Source organism: Panthera tigris, chromosome A1, assembly GCF_018350195.1.
Source record: "Panthera tigris isolate Pti1 chromosome A1, P.tigris_Pti1_mat1.1, whole genome shotgun sequence".
Lineage (NCBI taxonomy): Eukaryota > Metazoa > Chordata > Mammalia > Carnivora > Felidae > Panthera > Panthera tigris.
The window spans coordinates 13,507,667-13,528,260 of record NC_056660.1 but is presented as its reverse complement, the minus strand read 5'-3'; the positions used below and the strand labels follow the sequence as shown (position 1 = coordinate 13,528,260).

The following is a 20,594-nucleotide window of genomic DNA, read 5'->3' as shown; positions in this document are numbered from 1 at the left end:
TAGTCTCACTTTTGCCTTCCATTTAAAATTCCTTTCAAGTCAAATTCACTTTTGAAGACTCAGACTGGCTTATCTCCTAAAACTTCTGCTAGAATAGACCCACGACATTCTTGGAGTTAACGTGAAGTCTTGTTTTCTTTAAACATTTTAGGTATACTTTCTTTGACAGTGGTAGAAATGCACTTGTTTCTAAGTGACCTTTGAAATCAGGAGTGAATTTGGACTTCATTAGATGTGAGACCATGTGTGGAAATCAGTCACTGAGCAGCACCAACAGCCAGGAGTTGTGCCTCACTGCCCTGGTTGTCCCAGCTCATCTCTGTAATGCACTAATTCTTGGGAAGAGATAGTGCCTTTTTGTGAAAAATGGTTAAACGGCAGTCAAGTAAAGTTACTACTAGGGAGAGAAGTGAGGAGAAATTAAAAAGTTTTAAATAGTTCTTTGATAGAAAAAAGAGAATTTAGCTGAATTGAAAGTAGAATGAGGGATATTAATACTCAGATGTGACACACTGCCATGTGGAAATAAGAAAAGTGATATCTGAAATCAGTTTAGATAGCGTTCCTGTGGGTGAAAAGCTTCTCTCTTTTTTTAATGTTTTTATTTATTTTTGAGAGCGAGCAAGAGCGCGTGCATGAAGGTTGGGGTGGCAGAGGGAGATGGAGACAGAGAATCTAAAGCAGGCTCTGTGCTGTCAGCACAAAGCCTGTCATGGAGCCCACGAACCAGGAGATCACGACCCGAACCGAAGTTGGACGCTTAACTGACTGAGCCACCCAGGTGCCCCAAGGCTTCTATCTTTTAAGTCAGGCACCAATATGCTTTCTCTGTAAAGGTCCAGATAGTAAATATTTTAGACTCTGTGGCCCAAACAATCTCCATCAGTCCTACTCAACTTTGCATTGTAGCTCAGAAGGCAGCCTAGACAACATGCAAATAAACATGGCTATGTTCCAATAAAACTTTATTTATAAACAGATGGTTTCCTGGCTTTGACCTGTGTAACCCCGACGTGAGAAATAAAGTTTTACGAAAGGTCTGCCCGGCAGCTGCACCGCTTCCTTTGCCTCCTAAAGCTGCATCACTAGTTTCACCTCCTGTGACTTCTTGGGAATATCCACACGATGGAAATGCCTTTCTTCTGAGTCACATTTTCCACAAAAAGGCATGTGTTTCTTGTGCACATTCCCATACCCCAAAGTAAGTATTTTATTAGGTGAGGTACGGGTTTGGTTGCTGTAACAGAGACCTGAAATTATAGTGGATTAAACAAGACAGCAACTTTCCATGTGTAAGCAGTATATGGCGGATATAGTGACTCCAGGTGTTAACCTCATCGTCATTCCCTGGTGGCTTGCCCTCACCCAGTGGGCTTTGGAACCCACAGGAAGGGGAAAGAGCACAGCCTGCAAGTTGCTCACGTCATTTCTTCTGATATCTCATTGGTCAGCACTTAGTCAAGTAGCCCCATCTATCTGTAAGAGAGGCTGAAAACGGACTACTTATTCTGGGCAGTTGTGTGCTCAATAAATTTCTAGAGCTGCTACCACTACTGCATAAAAGATGAACGTAGCTGCAACCAGCTTTTCTGCTTTAATCTTGTACTTATACAATAATTAAGAACCTGAAAGAATTTACTTCCATCTTAAAGTTACATTTTACTGGGGCTCCTGTGTGGCTCCTTTGGTTGAGTGTCTGACTTTAGCTCAGGTCATGATCTCATGGTTCATGAATTGAGCCCCGTATTGGGCTCGCTGCTGTCAGTGTGGAGCCTGCTTTGGATCCTCTGCCCCCTGTCTCTCTGTTCCTACCCCACTCGTGCTCTCTCTCTCTCAAAAATAAACGACCATTTTAAAAAGTTGTATTTTATTGTATATCCTGTGACAAATGATATACTGTTGTGTTGAGAATAGACGCTGTTCTAAGTCTTTGACACAAATAATAGGAATCTACTACACATGGTTAGAATATTGTTTTATGTGGCAAATATCTTGCATACACTACTACTCTTCTCTTCTGAACCCAAGGTAGATAGTGCTAATAAATCACAACATTCTTTCCCACTGAACTCAGACTTGGCCTTAAAACCTTCTACATCCTGCTCTAGACAGCCTCTACCATCAGCAATTTATTTGCCTTTCTTGGCTTAAAGTTTTTCCATTTTTTCTTTTCATGTCTTTGACACCAATCTTATGTATAGATGGTGACACGGCAAACTATCAATTGAATGTGTTTTCTTTGTCTTTTAAGTCAAATATCCTCTCTTAACTTTTGTTGAATTTTTATCTTATTTCCAGATCATGATTAAATCTCTTTTTTTCTATAGCTAAGTTTAGTCACAAAACCAAGGTTGGAATAATTTTATTCAACCTCTTAATTTTATAGAGAAACTGAAATCCAAAAAGATAGAAGGATTTACCCATGGGCACATAGAAGCATTGAAACCCATGACTCCTATTCTAGTACCCTCACTTTGCAAAGGTCAAATCAGAAGTGATAAGAGTAATTAAAGATCAGTAATAATTGTGATAATAATTGGGTGAGATTCATTAATATCACAACTTTAATTTTCAAGTTTCTGTTTCTTGCGTTTGTAGACAAGAACCAACATATTTCACTTCTTCCTATGTAAAAGAAACGGTATCCTGAGCAATCCTTGCTCCAATGTCAGGCTGCTTCTAGAACTTTCCAAATTTTATAAAATGGATTTGATATTGTAAAAGATAGAATTTGAAGACTGCTTTCTAGGACCTTCATATTTATGTTATAAAGAATAGAGTAGCCATTGTTGTAATACCCTAGCATTTCCTGTTTCAGTAGGATGCCTTTAGGTGAGATTCAAAGTACTGACTTTTATAGAATATTTTCCAGATGAATTTATAATAGCAGTTTGAATTCTTTTTAGCATATTTTGACCCATGGATCTCTCAGGTTATGTTCATTTTATTTGGGTCTCTGTCTATCCAAAATTGCTTGTGCTGTCTCAGGCAAGTCTTACATTTTGGTTCTCCTTGTGTGCAAACAGTTTCTCAGTAGGAGTGTTACTTAAAAGACGACTGTACATGAAAACCCTCATCAATAGGTAGGTGGAGTTAGATTACCTTATTCTTTCAAGATCAGAAAAAAAAAAAAACCTCAGCAAAAATAAGTTCAAAAGAGAGAGGCCAATTATAGACCAAGCAAATCTAACCATAGTGTCTATAGCTAAGGAAGTATATATTAACAAAAGCCAGATTTTAAAAGATTAACTAAATCTTCCCATTAAAACTTTGAGTCCATTAAGTACCAAAAATTATGACACTTTCATATGACAGAGAAAATTAGTCTAGCACAATAGACCGAAGGAAATTTTGATAAGGGACATTTCTTGATTTAGCTATTAATTAGAACATTTGAGACAATGAATAATTTTCCCCTCTTCATCTTTAGTGATGAGCAGTAAAACTTCGTGATGATAACCAAAAGACAGAAAATAATTTCAGTGCAATGGACCTAAGGCTTGAGCTTAGCTGCATTTACTAGACCTGGAAAGTTCTGTTCTCTGACACACAGGGAGTACAAAATCTTCCTCCGTAATGAAACCAAGCTCAGGTATATTTGGAAATGCTTGTTCATCATTTGCATACCCTCCCTCGATGCATAGTTTCCATTTTTATTTTGCTACTTTCAATTTGGCCCAACAAAACCCTTCTGAATAGATAAACAACAACTTACATACCCATGTGGCTCCTTCAGCAGGTTATTTTAAAAAAACACAAATATTAATGAGCACTTATTATGAGTTAGGTAACATGGTAGCTAAAGTTGGGAAAGTAAAAATCTTAGTCCTCAGAAGCCCACCATTTCATGTGCAAGAAAACACATGAACAAACAATTTTAGTACAACATAGTCCGTTTGCTGTGGAAGGAGCAAGTTCTGCCTGAGTGTTGACAGAGGGGACAGGGCTGGAGCTACCTGGGAGGTCTGGTGGTTCATGAAATAGAGAAGGTGGGCCAAAGAATCAGAGGCTAAAACAACACAGATAAAGGCATGGAAGTGTGAAAAAGCACATAGCTTTTGGTTGGATAGTGTGGCGGGGGTGTGAGGTGGGGAAGAGGGTGTGGCAGGGAATTGCGTCCAATAATTTAGCAAATATTAATTGAGTGACTATTTAGTCTGGAAACTGTGCAGGAACTCCTGAGGTGCAGAGATAATGCATCTTAGTCCTGGTACTTGAGGCATTAACAAAGGAGACACAGGTCACAAATATTACATTTGAGTGTGGATATGGTAAGTGTAACAGAAGAGACACCAGGTTCATTTTCTTCACAAAGAAGTAAGAGCCTGTTCCGATGCTGGGCATCATGCTGTTGGCAGGGATACCTGCAAAGGTGAGCAATATCACACACCGCCTGTTTGCAAGGACCTCACAGTGTAGTGGGGGTGACAGACATAGATCAAGCAGTTACAGCAACATGTATACACCAGCATCTGTGACAAGTGTCATCCAGAAGGTACAGAGTCCTAGGGAACCTATAGTGCAGGATTATGTTCTAATTAAGGAGAGCAGGGAAAACTGTGTTTATCACCATCTTCTTACACAATAATTTCTCCATGCTTGAATTCTTAATTTGCTTTATCCAACTTAGAGTTCAAGTAGATTTAAGAAAAAACATTTTTAAGTTTATTTACTTTTGAGAGAGGGGGAAGAGACAGAGAGAGAGAGGGAGAGAGAGACTCCCAAGTAGGCTCCATGCTATCAGCTCAGAGACCAACTTGAGGCTCGATCTCACAAACTGAAATCATGACCTGAGCCAAAATCAAGAGGTGGGCACTTAAATGACTGAGCCACCCAGGTGCCCCCATTTCAAGTAGGTTTTGCAAGAAGGTTATCTGGGTAACAGATTTTCAGAGCCCTTGCATCTCTGAGAATATTTGTCTTCTAGTTTCATAAATGACCAACAACAGTCCTATAGAAAAAGTCTAAAGTTACAACTTCCTTCTCTTAAAACTTTCTACAGTTTGAGACCTTGTCATCTGACAATCTGATTTAAAATTGATGTTCCCTCTTTAGGTAACCTTATTTTTCTGTCTGAATCTTATAGTCTTTGTAATTAAAACAATTGTCGCAGTTTCTTCGAAAATTAAGCACACTCTTAGTGTACAATCTGACAATCACTCTTTTTGGTAATTACTCAGATGAACTGAAAACTTAATGTCCACACAAAAACTTGCACAGAAATGTTTATACCAACTTTATTCATAGCTGCCAGAACTTGGAAGCAAGGTGAATGGATAACCAAAGTGTGGTACACCTAGATAATGGAATATTATTCAGTGCTAAAGAGAAATGTACTATCAAGCTCCGAAAAGACATGGAGGAAGCTTAAAGGGATATTAATAAGTGAAAGAAGCCAATGTGAAAAGGCTATGTGTTACGATTCCAATTATATGACATTCTGAGAAAGGCAAAACTGTGAAGATAGTAAAGGGAGCAGTGGTTGCTTGGGTTTGTGGTGAGGGAGGGAGGAGTATGCAGAGCACAGAGGATTTTTAGGGCAATGAAACTATCCTGTATGATACTACAGTAGTGGATACATGCCATTTACATTTCTTCAAACCCATAGAATATTCAGCAGAGTGCGAACTCAAATTTTAACTATGGTCTTTGGGTAGAAGTGATGTGTTCATCGAATGCAGCAAGTATACCATTGTGGTGTGGGATGTTAATAGTGGGGGAGGCTGTGCATATGGGGGGGTAAGGGGTGTATGGAAATCTCTACACCTTCTGCTTAATTTTGCTGTGAACCTGAAAGTGCCTAAAAAATAAAGTCGAATTTTATTGTATTTGTTTAATTTTTAAAGTTTAGGTTTAAAGTTATTTAGAGAGAGAGAGAGTGGGGGAGGGGCAGAGAGAGAGGGAGAGAGCCTGATGTGGTCTTGAACTCATGAACTGTGAGATCATGACCTGAGCCAAAATCCAGAGTCAGACGCTTGACCTACTGAACCATCCAGGTGTCCCAAAGAAAGTCTATTTAAAACAAAACAAAACAAACAAATGAAATTCCCTGTACATAAAAAAATATCTTACTAGGAAATCTATATTTTGCCTAAAGTACTATATCTTTATAAATATTTTGACAGTAACCCGGAATTGCTGCTTTAAGGAAACTTAGATGGAATCCTCAACCACACTTTCCCTCTACTTTATAATCATCTTTATTATGATGTAATCTTTACATGTACTAAATATGCAATGCAAAGCCCTAGGGGAGAGGTTTGAGTGGTGTCATAACCTGAGTTCATTTTCATTCTACCTACACAGCTTTTACAAAGGGGGTCCATGAACACCTGGCTCTCTCACATAATTTATGAATTATTTTCTATGTAAGGATTACCAGTTTCTTTCAAATTAAGATCAATGTACTCTTATAGTCCTTGCTGCCAAAAGATGACATATTTTTAAGTGACGTATGTTTATCTCTTTGCATCTTCTCTTGGAAACTTGTATCCAGGCATTTGGATCCCAAATTAATTTTTTTCATCTTTATTAAGATATAATTCACGTGCGTAAAATCTGCTCATTTAAAATATACAATTCGATGGTGTTTAGTATATTCACAGAGTCGTGTAACCATCACCAAAATATAATTTGAGAACGTTTTATCACTCCCCACGAAAATCCTATACACATTAGCAGTCAGTACCCATTACCCCTTTCCCAGCCCTTGGCAGACAATAATATGCGTTATGTCTCTAAAGATTTGCCTCTTCTAGGCATTTCATATAAATGGGACCATACCTTATGTGGTCTTTTGTGACTTTTCTTTCACTTAGTATGTTTTCAAGATCCATCTCTTCTGTATAGCACATATCAGTACACCATTCTTTTTAATTGGTAAATACTATTCCTTTGCAACAATTTGAGGAATGCAAAAAATGATGTGTGAAGTGGGCTTTACCACACACATACAGACATACCATACTCCTTCACATGCATACTACACTCCCACGTGCATGCATGCACAGCCTCACACCTCACACTTATATACACACTCATCGCACTCACAAGCACTACCCCACTTGGTTTTTATAAATCCTCCCTCCCCAACATTTTGCTACTGCATTTGAAGCACCTGAAGATTGAAGCACACTTGTGGTTTCATCTATGTGAATCACTCTCCCCTCTGTTCTTCGAAAGTTTTTTATATGGTTTTTTTTTAAATGTATTTTGAGAGGGAGAGAGTGTGTATGCATGAACAGGAAAGGGGCAAAGAGAGAGAGAGAGAGGGAGAGAGAGAATTCCAAGCAGGCTCCCCACTGTCAGCACAGAGGCTGACGTGGGGCTCCATCTCATGAATCGAGAGATCATGATCTGAGACGATATCAAGAGCCGAATGCATAACCGACTGAGCCACCCAGGTGCCCCTGTTGTTCAAAAGTTTGAAACGTGATCATGAAATAAAAGAGAGCCAATGCTGGGATTCTGTTAGGTCCATCTGCATCCCTTCAGTGTAACTTGCCTTTGGAGCTTTTTCCTCTGACATCTAGCCTACTACTGTCCTGGCTGTCCCAGGACCTCCTCTTGCCCTGGACCTTCTCGAGGCCTTTCTCCACACCCACCTACCACCCTTATTCTCTCATCAGTGGAGCCAGATTTCAGGCTGTGCTCCTCATTGACTGCATGATCTACTATGTAATATGGGAGTTATAACAATTCATTTTCAGGACTAAAAATGATAATGCATTGGACATGGCATGTATTCAGTAAATGTCAAACTGTTTCTCTCTCCCTTAATCTCAATCTCCATATCTCTTTAACTATATTATTTGTTCTGGTCATATTTCCTGAAGGATCTTCAACCAGCTAACCATTTGTTTTTGTTTTTTACTACTATAATTTAATTAATTATTGGTGATAGAATTTTAAGTTGAATAGGGTTCTTTTGGAAATAATGTCAGAATCTACAATTGACTCTAATAGGACTTCATGTGGACAAAGGAGTTATATTTGGGGCATGCAGATCTTTTCACTTGACTCAAATCATACAGGAGGACGGAATGTGATTATCATGAATTAAACTAAACTATAACACTGACCACAAAAAATTAGATTATTTTCATGTCTTGGTTGTTAGAGTACTTCCTAAGTACATGAATTATTAAGCCTTTAGAAATATCACAGGTTTGTGCTATATCCAAGGATATCTTCACAGTGTCACAGAACAACATCGCAATGTCATAAAAAGTTGTGTCACTGACATAAACTCAAAGGCATCTCTTTAAAAAGCATCACCTTGAGAATGTGGTTGAGACCATTGTTCTCATTTCGTTTTTGGCTAACCTGACATTGGCTGTCACACATGCACTTCAAGCCCCAAGTGGTAAGTCACTCTTGGTCTCTGAGGACAGAGGGTTTTAGATAAATACACCTCATTTACTACCTTATTTTTCCTGCATTGATTATTATTCACTGTTTTATTTTGAAAACAATCCTGAGCGGTGATGGAACAAAATGAACATATTCCTGTTTTTTAAAAGTTGTACCATTAAACACATTTGCTGTTGTGTCATGTGGCATGTAATGAATTGTTCAGAGGCAAAGCTGAGACCTGATGTTTTGATCTTTTACAGTTCCCTTTTATCCCTTGGTTCTTAGAAATGGTAACAAATTATGTGTTATTGAAGACTTTATATTGGCATGTGCAAATAATATGAGTATTTATTAGCAGTGGTATCTCATATTCTATGTAGAATATAACCGCCCCATTGCAGACATTATAGTCATGTGGTATTATGCACACAAAGCCATATTCCTATGGTTTTGATGTTGTGGGAAGTAGCAGACTGTTTCTTTATTCTCGTAAGTTGAATTTCCCCCTAAGACTCATTAGGAAAAGGCATGTTGAAACGTGTGGTGTCATTACACGATTGTTCTCGCTTGGCAACAAGCAACAAAAGGAGAAAGACGCTTCTGACAATTTCTGAAATGTGATCATCAGATATCACTCTCTGAAATTAATGAGATGCAAGAGAAGACCAAGAATTTAATAGATCCTATCATGTGTGCAACTTGATGAGGGCTTTAAGTGGAAATACAATCATGTGCCAAGTAAATGCAATAGTTTTCCTGATCATCTACTTCCTCACTAATGTGGCTTCGTGAAAATCAAGCAGATCTACCGTGTTAAACATTGAAATGATTACAGAATATGCAGAATACTCTGAAGAAATTATATGTAATGAAGTGAACAGCTAAAGCTTTAGTTTTACTCACCTAAGGACAGTCTTGTTTGTTTTCTTGTTTTGAGATGAGGAAATATTGTAAAAATCAGCTAGAAGGTAAATTCTCCCACTCAAACAATTGGGTTTCTCATTTAGTGTTTCTTGGGTTTTTTTTCCCCATCTGTTGACTCTTGGCATCTCCCCTGCTGCTCCTGGTCCCCACCTGGCCCCGTCTTGATTCTTCTGTTGCATGTCTGTCTCCATGGAGACAGACTGCTCAGAGGAAGGAACCGTGCACAGTATCCAGAGGCGCACCTCACTGGACCCTCCGTGGGTGCAGCTTCCTTTTGATCACAGTGCAGAAAGGGAAGTTATCCCATCTTAGAGGAGCAAAATGTGTTTGGCACCCACATTTCTCCCCCAGTGTAGTTCTGCGGATGCAATTCGACAAAGCCCTGAGAAGAGACATGGGACGCCATCTGTTTTCCGTGCTTCAGTGTCAGGAGAGCTGCGACCATTGTCAGGAGGGAAAGAGAGGGATAGAAGTTAAGCAAGATAAGAAAATGAAGGGTTCCCCAACAAACTTACACCAGCAGTCCAACTGTGCAAGGCAAAGGTTGTTAACTAGAAACCTGAGAAATATATGGCAGCTGTGTATATGTTCCCCCATAAAATATACAATTTTTCTGAATAGAACAGTACTAAAATCCATAAAAAATTTGTTTCTTAATGACTAGAGGAACTGGGCCATTAAAAATGCCACAAAAAATGCTTATTTTACAAGGAGGTGCCTAGGTTTATAGGAAAGCGTAAATTCACTGAAAGCTTGTTGTTGTGGAGGGTCTCACACCTTGGACATGCCAGCCTTTTTTTTTGTTTCCACCAACAGTAGTATTTTTCATGCAAGCACATCTGCAAAGTTTTACATTAGACTTGTAGACCTGTGTAAAAAGCTGAACTTGCCTATGTAAGACATAATAGTGTTGAAACTTAAGGGACAAAAGTATGTGTGATAGCCAGTGCACAAGTGTCCATTGTTATCATTTCTGGGTGTGAGAAATCACTTGGACATCAGAGACACCAGAACTGAGAGCTGAATCCTTTAGTTTTCTAAACAGACTTGTGCAAAAAGACATTTTTACCTTCCTGGTGCGCGCTGTTATCTCTGGACACCTGGCTAAATCGAGGATTTGATTTTCACTCACTCTATTGCAGTGGCATTCACTCCAGTTTGCAGTATTATCTTTCAGATTTACTGCCTTTAAACTGGGCATTTTCCTGCCGTTTAGATCTCTACCTTCTAGATTAACGGAAAGAAGCATCTAGAAAACAGTAATGAATAGCATTATAATTTGTGTTATAGTTTACAGAGCTCTTAGAATGTACCTAGTTTCATCTGGGTCCTATATGTAGGCTGAGAGATGGGAATAGTTATAACAACTGAGGCCCAGAGAGGTGAAGTGATTTGCCTAATGTCACACAGCTAGTAAGTGACAGATCTCAAACTCAGTTCTTTTCACTTCACAGCCTGTGCAACCCTACCTGCTATTAACAGTTTCTTAATGTGAAGCATGGGTGTTTTTTCTTTAAAGAGTCACCCAAGTGTTTGGTTGTAAATCACCAAAGGACAGAAGTAGGATTCTATGGTTCTCTGGGAAGAGTGTTTCATTCAGTATCTTTGCTGTGTGCTCTCCAGGATAGAGAGAATTCCAGCTGTACTCATCCACAAGACATAATAGTTCCTATGAATTTTCTAGGAATGGAAATGAAAAACCACTTCAGTTTCAGCACTGTTTCTTTGGTATTTATGCAATGCCTGCCAAAAAACAAGTAATCAGGGGCGCCTGGGTGGCTCCGTTGGTTGAGCGACCGACTTCGGCTCAGGTCATGATCTCGCGGTCTGTGAGTTCGAGCCCCGCGTGGGGCTCTGTGCTGACAGCTCAGAGCCTGGAGCCTGCTTCGGATTCTGTGTCTCCCTCTCTCTCTGCCCCTCCCCCGCTCATGCTCTGTCTCTCTCTGTCTCAGAAATAAACATAAAAAAAAAAATTAAAAGAAAAAAACAAGTAATCAGAAATAAGTAGGCCTTAGAATGGTGAGAATCTAAGAAAGCTGTTTTTCCCTTTGTGTTGGTAGGAGGAGAGTGTGTGTTAGTGAGATCGTCCTGTACGGGCAGGCTAATGGTCTCCATGGGCTAGAATGCCGCGCCCGGCTTTCCCATGTGAGTCTGTAAGTGACTCTGGGTTACTCTTTCACCTCTCTCCACTACACAGTGCTAGTGGGCAACAAGAAAGTCTGTCCAATCAGCTAGTGGCTAATAAGGCTTGTTTAGTTTTCTCACCGTTAATATTTTAGCAAACATTAATTGAATACTAAGCGTTGTGCTCACTAGATATGAAGCCAAATAAAGCATTGTCCCTAGTATGAAAGAGTTTATAGTACAGTACAATTGCCTCCGTATGAACTTATAAACCCTACCACTGATGGCTGTATCTGAGATTTTGAAAGAGAAAAGCTGAAACACTGCAAATCATTCAAACCTGGCTGTTTGAAATAACCGAGCCAGCCACCGAGCTAGGAAACAGACCTAATATGTCCACCCGGCCGATCTCCACCACTTGACTACCTTGTAAAAATGATTGCATCATTTCAGGATGAAGAGTAATACCGATTATTGGCTAATGTTGGCTCTCAGTGCTTTATTACCGAATACGCTTCCTGAGAGCCCTGTATTTCCTGGTTTAAGTGTGGTGAATGACGTACTTGTAACCAAGAGACTCCGCTCAGCCCAAGCGTTTCTCCCTGACGAACAAGGAGCCTGCCAAGTAAACAAGCTCTTTGCTGTGCTACGTGTAAGAAAAGGAATATCTTTAACCCAATAATTCACAAACAAACCATGCCATTTGGATTTCAGTAGCTGTAATGGTAGAACAGTTGTTGACTTTTATTAGTGTGTAATTAACTCTGTAGTGTGTCAAGATGAAAGTTGAAATTTTCTATGCAGAGATGCTCACAGGCCTCACTATTCTAACCAGTTACGTGATATCCTTTTAACACTTCGACGGTCAAGGCCAACATCTGCGATCATGTTGACAGCAAGCAGGGATCGGCGTGTTGATTGCATCGCACGACGTCTGTATGTATGTTTCTATGTATGTATTTCTCTTCAACTGGCTTCAAATTCTGAGGCAAAGCTGGAGTGTGGGATTTGGAGACGACAATGGGGGGACATGGGGAGCAGAGATGGGGAGTCCATCAGGCGGGTACTTGCAGATTCAGCAGTCTTTTAGCTGGCTGACATTCCAGAGATGATTTGAATCGGTGTCACATGCTCCTTAGCTGAAGCCTGTCCCAGATGACCCAGTCACCTCTCTCCATGACAGCGTCTTGCCATTCCAAGGCTGTCAATCCCTGTGCTCGCCAGAGCATTGCTGCTGCTGCTACTTTTGTCACTGTCACGGAACTGCCGTGTCCGTACTGAGACCGGCTTCAGGCCCCTCCCAGGACACGGAATGCTGTCTTTACAGGGCTCATGGCTGTGTGTGCCTCCAGCATACAGGGATCTCTCTGCCAAGTCTTCCTCCTCTTCTGGCCTCTGAGCTCCTACAGGTTGGGGGCCCCACGACATACCCCGGTATCACGTTCCCTGTCGTAGTCCTTCAGTGCAGGGCACAGACCAAGCCTGCCATACACTATACCCACGGCACATTTTAGTGCCACCCCTAAGTCCAAGGCCATTGAAATATAGCACGGGCCATAGGTCCTAGCGAGACTGCAAGGACACATGTTTTTCTCTCTTTTAAAAGTCCCTTTTTGGGGCACCTGGGTGGCGCAGTCGGTTAAGCGTCCGACTTCAGCCAGGTCACGATCTCGCGGTCCGTGAGTTCGAGCCCCGTGTCAGGCTCTGGGCTGATGGCTCGGAGCCTGGAGCCTGTTTCCGATTCTGTGTCTCCCTCTCTCTCTGCCCCTCCCCCGTTCATGCTCTGTCTCTCTCTGTCCCAAAAATAAAAATAAAAAAACGTTGAAAAAAAAAAAATAAAAGTCCCTCTTTTCTGTTGCAGTGGCTACTTAGGCTTCTCTTATTATCCCTGTAAGGGGAGTCGCCTCTTCTTTGGGCCTCACGCAAATAGGTAGTTAATTCCCAGTCTCTATTTGAACCCTGGACCACACATACTGTTCACAGGAGGCTAGAGAGTGGCTTTAATAAATGGTGGTCCCAGTGTTCACCAGTGTGTAATGTGCAGTTAGCAGTCCTCAAAAGGAGTAAGAGTTATTAGCCTTGAGGGCCTTAATTGAACTTGAGACTTTAACTGCATTAGCTTTGTGCTCAGAGCAAGAGGCAACCGCCTCATACATCAAACCTAAAGTTTGTCAAATTCTTGAAAACTTTGGGAACATTTGGTAAAAATGAGCAAAGATGGAACCTTAAATTGTTTTCTGGGTAATAGATCTTGTTCAAAGCTTTCTTTCCCCCTAGTGCAGCTTGAGAACCACCTGACAGTAATTAAATTATTCTAACATCTCACTCCCACCTCCCACACGCATTTTCCCCTTTTGTTTTGTTATTTGGTGGTGTGTGCAATTATCTTCTTTTAAGAAACAAGCACAGCCACCCACAACTACACATGTTAACTGTAAATCTGAACTCGTGGCAACGGGAAGGAGGCATCCTTTTCCCTTTTTCTCACAGGTTGTAAACTGGTTATTCACATTTTCTTTGATGAGAATTTTAAGCACCGGGTACCGTCTTCACAAGCACATGCAGCAGATGGTTAGGAATACTGTGTGATAAGGAACGCTGGCCAATTTCTTTAGCTATTTTCACCTCCTGAACACATTCCAAAGAAATGCAATGGCATATTTTAGGGTGTGTCTTTTACAAGACCTCTTTCCTTAAACATGAATATAATTTGCTGATGTGTTCACTTCAAGATAGATTCATTTGGGGGATGTCTCTGCTGTAAGTGATCTTGTAACATTTTCATATAAAATTAGACTTCTGCCGAAAGCTCTCTTGGGTGTTGCTGCCTAGGAATTAACCCAGCTGTTCCTTCTCTTCACTGAGTCAGACCATGAGACAGGAGGAAATGAAGCAAGATATTTAGATGACCCCTAATGACCTTCATGCACATTATCTGTGTGATGAGATAATCTGCATAGGGGAAGAAAGAAATTTTTCAGGTCACTCCACATGCTCTGTGAACTCACTCCACCATTTACTAGGCTAGGGGCCCTAGGCATGTTTCTTAGACTCCAAATCTTTCTGTAAAATGGGGATAACCAATACTACTTTGTTGGGTTGTTGTGAGGATAAAAAGACATTAGGTCGGTAGAGCTCTTTTTTCATAGAAATGATCAATTAAAAAGTAGTGAAGCTGGGGCTCTTGGGTGGATCAGTCCGTTGAGCGTCTGATACAGGCTCGGTCATGATCTCGCAGTCTGTTAGCCTGAGCCTCGAGTCAGGCTCTGTGCTGACGGCTCAGAGCCTGGAGCCTGCTTCAGATTCTGTGTCTCCCTCCCTCTCTGCCCCTTCCCTGCTCACAGCCTCTCTCTTTTTTTGTCTCAAAAAGTAAATAAACATTAATTTTTTTTTAAAAAAAAGTAGCGATGGTGATGGATAAATGATAAAGAAATATTAACACACATCTGGCACTTCCTTCCTGCAGATATATCCCAAAGTTTCCTCCTTTAGGGAGAGTCCTCTGATAGCCAGCAGCCCAGCAACTGAAAATGCTCCTTGGCCTTCCCTTCCTAATATGCTTCCTTATTTCCAACTATTGCTTCCAGGGAGTGTGCAGATTAATAAATTGACTCCAAAGTTGTAGTTTCAGGGGACATTAGAGTAACAGAGATTTGGGGTCAAAAGAGAGCTCCCAGTCAAAGTGGTGGTGTAGCTACAGCAGAAGTTAATTTGCAGGGAAGCAGCGAGATAAAGAAGTGACTAGATAACACCATTTTGGGTTGTTTGAACTACTGACAAATTCAACAATCAATGGGTAACCATGGTGTGCTATTTTACTACATTATCACTATTTCCATGAACACAGCCGGCTTCAGTCTGTGTGTGTATGTGTGTGTGTAAGATATCCAGGCCTCCTCACGTCTTGCTTTTTATTTTTATATCACTCAGCATAAAGGACTTTCAGAATTCTTTGTTTCGATTTATCCATTTACTTACATACGTACATACAAATCTTAAGGGGACAGAGTATAACCTTTTGGACTGCGACTTAAATTCTTTGTAAAAATTTGTCCTTGGATGGGGCGCCTAGGTGGCTCAGTCGGTTGAGCGTCCGAACTTTGGCTCAGGTCATGATCTCAAAGTTAATGAGTTCAAGCCCAGTGTTGGGCTCTGCTGACAGCTCAGAGCCTGGAGCCTGCTTTGGATTCTGTGTCTCCCTCTCTCTCTCTGCCCCTCCCTGCTCATGCTCTGTCTCTCTCTCTCTCTGTCAAAAATAAATAAACATTAAAAAAAAATTTGTCCTTGGATTTGCTCTGACTATCCAAATAAGGCTTCCGATGACCTCTAGTACATTCATTTTTAATTGTTTCATTTGTACAGACATTTAATCTCTCCAGTCCAATGGTTGTACATATAGATTTTTACATTTAAAATGTTTGGATCAATTTTCTTTAACTTTGGAAAAGTGGTAATAATTCATCCATTAAAACATCAATACTAGAAAAAGAGGGTCAGTTGTTTAGAAAAAAAAGGCAAGAGTGATTTAGAACAGTAATAAACCAAATACTTTTTCTAGTGTGGATAGAGATCAGCAAGCTGATGCAGATACAATTTCAGAGAGAAAGGAAGTCATGGAGGAAGTTCAATTTTTTATTTCCTAATAAAAACATGTATTTGGAACTACTTCACTTCTTGGTTTATTTCCTTTATCCCTGAATCGATTAAGGTGCTTAAGAGGCCATTGTTAAAAGGCAGATAGCCTTTGCATTGTAAAGCCTAAATTAATGCCTTAGGTGACTTAAGGCAGGTAGAGAAAGAGCTCTGTGGTCCCAGACTAGAAATTCTAAAGAATCTGAAGAGTGAAGTTGGTCTATAATTCTAGGGCTACAGTATCCAATACATGAACCACTGGCTAGATGTGACTCTTCAAATTTAAATTAATTAAAATTAAATTAAATTTAAAATTCAGTTGCACTGGCCACATTTTCAGTGCTCAATAGACATGTTTGCCTAGCAGATATTATGTTGGACCAGGCAGAGGTGACCATGTCTATCACTTCAGAAAGTTCTGTTGGACAGCACCGCTCTAGGGACGGACATAAGGAGTCATAGAGCTGACTAGTGTGAATCAAGAGACTCTTTACGAGGAAAAGACAGGTGAGATACAAGTATTATCAGCTAATCTAACAAAGGCCAAAATTTTGGATATTTATACAAGTGGAAGCACAGTAAGAAGTCTTCCAGTGGTCCAAGCGGGCAGATAGCTATCCCAACAAACAATCTCCAAGTGCTGCAACCTGTTCACCAGGGTTCTGAGGCATACTAGGTCCAGCTATCAGAATACCTGGTGCCCCCACTGTCATCTCCAAACTTGTGATTCTGAAGCTACATTTGGTATCTAGCCTGGGGTAGGACTGTGCACCCAGAGGCCAAGGCTGGAGTGGACATGTGGCAGATAGTTGCCAGTTTCTAGAGGATGGGCTAGTCATCAGCCTGGAATGTGACTCAGAGAGGCTCCTGACTTTGCTCACTCCCTAATTTTATCTTGTTTGGGGTCAGGGTAAGACTAAAAAAGGTTAGATTACTCCTTGAGACCATCAAAGAATCTTTTTGATCCGACTACAATTCTTCAGAACTTTTGGAGACATTTTGCTCTCCCCATGTGCTCTCATTCATTTGCTTACTCATTCACTTATTTAGCTAATACACATGGAGTGCCTCTTATGTGCTAGGGAAAACGGATGCAGAAACCAGGCAAAATACCTGCCTTCAAAGAGGTTATTTCTTAGTGGAGGGAAACAGACAATAAAATGGAAAAAAAAAAAAAAAAGACTACACAGTGTATCAAATGGTAATACCTGCTGTGGAGAAAAATAAAGCAGGGCAGGGGTCCCTGGAGAGTTGCAATCGTAAGCAGTCATAGAAGGCACACTGGTCCTGAAAGACAATGAAGTGAAACGTGTGCAAAGATCAACAGCAGGCAAGAGACAGTCTATGTAGATACATGAAGGAAATGAGCTCTAACCTGAGGAGAGAGCTGGGTGGGATCATACTTAGCTTGTTCGGGGACCAGCAAACAGGTGGGAAGCCGCAGCAAGTGTGAGGAGGGGGTGATGGCAGAGAATCAGAAATGATCACGTCTACCATTAGTAGGCCAATGAGTACTTCACCTTTTTCCTTAAATGATTTTGGAAGGAAGCCTTTGGAGGATTTTGATCAGAGGAGGGACATGACCTGCTTTACATTTAAAAAGAGTCTGGATGTGGTTTGGGAATATTATGCAAAGAAACAAGTTGGGAGCAGGGAGATCTGTGAGACGTTAGTGCAGAAATTCAGAGAGTGATGATAATGGTTTGGAACAGAGTGGCAACAATGAGGCAGTGTTTTAACATTTTGGTCTCAGAGCCTGTTTATACTCACTGCTAAGGATTATTGAAGACCTCACAAAGTTTTTGTGGATCTGGATTATATCTATCAATATTTACCACATTGGAAACTAAAACTGAGGCCTTTAAAAATACATTTATTGATTCATGCGAAACTGGCGGTAATAAATCCATAACATATTAACATTATTATGAAAAATAAATTCATTCTCCAAAAGAAAAAATTTAGCTAGATTATTGAAATTGCTTTAGAGTTTTGCAAATCCCTTTAATGTTTGGTTTCATGGAAGACTGCTGGAGTCTTATATTTGCCACTGCATTCAATGTATTATGATATGTTGTTCTGGTTGCAGTCTATGAAGAAAATCTATTTTTACAGAGATATCTACTTGGAAAATAGAAGAGTTTTCAGTTAATAGTGGATATTCTTCTGTGATACTGCACCAAGATCGATTGATCTATCTATCTATCTATCTTGAGAGAGAGAGAGAGTCAGGGGAAGAGGAGGAGGAGGAGGAGGAGGAGGAGGAGGAGGAGGAGGAAGAGAGAGAGAGAGAGAGAGAGAGAGAGAGAGAGAGAGAGAGAATCCCAAGCAGGCTCCACACTGTCAGCATGGAGCCTGATGTGGGGCTTCAACTCATGAACCATGAGATCATGACCTGAGCCGAAATCAAGAGTCAGACCCTTAACTGACTGAGCCACCCATCAAAATTTCTAAGTAATAGTTCTTCAAGGTTAGCTTCAATATGCAATTTCGTTTCATTGAAACTGTATCAATGAGGTTTTTATACCCTGTTTCCTTAAAACCCATTGGTCTGTTTCACACTGTGAATAAATCTTTACTCATACCTAATTGGACAACATCATTTGGAAAATATTGAATATTGAGTTATGCAGATTTTCCAAATGTTGATGCATTTTACTATATAATCTAAAAATCACATTCACTAATATCATCACCAGTCTCATCGAAAAATGTTTTTAAGTATTGGGAAGATTTTAAGCCCACAGTGGTTAAAAATTCTAATTCCCCTATGAAATCTTCAATTTTACCACTGGCACCAATTTCTGGGGTTTCTTTTCCTTGAAACGACAGACCCACTTTGTCCATTTTTCAAGAAAATATCTGCAAACAACCAATGTGAGTGATAACAATTTATCTATCAGTTGATCTCTTAAGTCAAAGTGGTGCTCCATGGAAAAAAGCAGTTAGTTGAGTTTGCAACAGATAATTGCACAAGTGTACTTCGCTATGTAAAAAAGTGCTTGATATATATTGTCCATGTTTTCATCTAGCATGTATTCAAATGTTGATACTTAAAATACAAAAATGGTACTGTTTCATTAAGGGCATTCTTAAATGGATCTGGCCCCCTCTTCCTTTCTTTCCTTCTCCCTGTGAGTGTGTGGTAGTGAGGAATACAAAAGCACAAGTACCATTTGGTGCCAGTGGTTTGATTTGTGCCGAGACACCAACAGTTTTGTCCACCATTGTTTTGGCACAATCTCTCTGCAAGCGTCAGTGCAGTGAAAAAGCCAGAGAATATTTGGCTATTTTTCCCCTGAAGTTACAGGCTCACTTTGTTGGACTGTCCCTTTAGTGGACACGTTGTAGACACCCTGTAAGCATCCTGAGGACTCCCAGGAATTCATGGACCACGATTTGAGAAACACTGTAGTAGAAGGTGAGATCTTGTTTGCTGTTGACTGCATCTTGAAGGATTTGAAGATGTCGGGATTTTAGGAGGACTGTAAGCGGCTGAAGTATTCCTGATAATTTGATAGCCATCTTTTGTAAATTTTGGAAGCCACCTGACTGTTCTTCATAGGTAATGAGGCTTCTTAGCTCTGTCTTTAAGAACCTTTCTTTCTTGGGCACTTGGATGGCTCAGTGGGTTAAGCCTCTGACTTTGGCTCAGGTCATGATCTCGCGGTTCGTGAGTCGAGCCCTGCGTCGGTCTCTGTAATGACAGCTCAGAGCCTGGAGCCTGCTTCCGATTCTGTGTGTCCCTCTCTCTCTCTGCCCCTCCCATGATCACACTCTGTCTCTCTTTCTCTCAACAATAAATAAACATTAAAAAAAATGAAAAAAAAGAACGTTTCTTTCATTTGGAAAAACTCTTTGTTCAGGTCTCTGTAGAGCACTGGTGTGTAACGTTAGTATTTGGGTCAAAGAGCCCTTTGAAAATCAGAGAACAGATGTGTATTTAGACGTTATTATACAATTCTGATATTAACCACCCAGAGTTAGTGTCAGACTCCACAGGCTTAAGGGCATCATCCCAGAAAGCTTCCTTACTCAGATGCCCAATGGAAGCTCAGGATTTCCCAGCCACCTGTATTTCTGACAAATTGGCTACAAATTTAGGGATTTTAATGATTCAGTAGACTAGAACAACTCCTAGAACTCAGGAAAGTTGTTGTAATTACAACCACAGTTTTATTATAAAGGATGCAAATGAGGACCAGCCCAATGAAGAGCCTCAGGGCAAGGTCTGAGAGGATTTCAGACACAGAGTTCCCATTGTCGTCTCCCCACAGATCAGATGTATGACTGTGTTCAACAACCAGGAAACTCACCTAAGTCTTGGTGCCCTGAGATTTGTTTGTTTGTTTTTTTTAATTGGTGTTTCATTACACGGGCATGAATGACTGAATCATTGGCCATAGGGTTGACCTTAGTCTCTAGCCCACCTCCTAGCCCCAGAGGTTGGTCTGTGTCAAAACCCTGTGCCTCCAATCACATGGCTGTTTTTTTCTGGTAACAGCCACCATCCTGAGTCATCTCAGTATTAAGCTCAGGTGTGATCTAAAGCGCTCATG

At 40.5% G+C, this 20,594-nt stretch overlaps 1 long non-coding RNA gene across 1 annotated transcript in view; it reads right to left on the bottom strand.

The window, feature by feature from the left end:
* LOC122241962 overlaps positions 1-9,422 on the bottom strand; it is a 43,454-nt gene extending 34,032 nt beyond the window's left edge. Inside the window, exon 1 of the long non-coding RNA XR_006222066.1 lies at positions 9,259-9,422. This is a non-coding gene — a long non-coding RNA (uncharacterized LOC122241962). The remainder of the gene's footprint in view (positions 1-9,258) is intronic.
* Between the last annotated feature and the right edge of the window lie 11,172 nt (positions 9,423-20,594).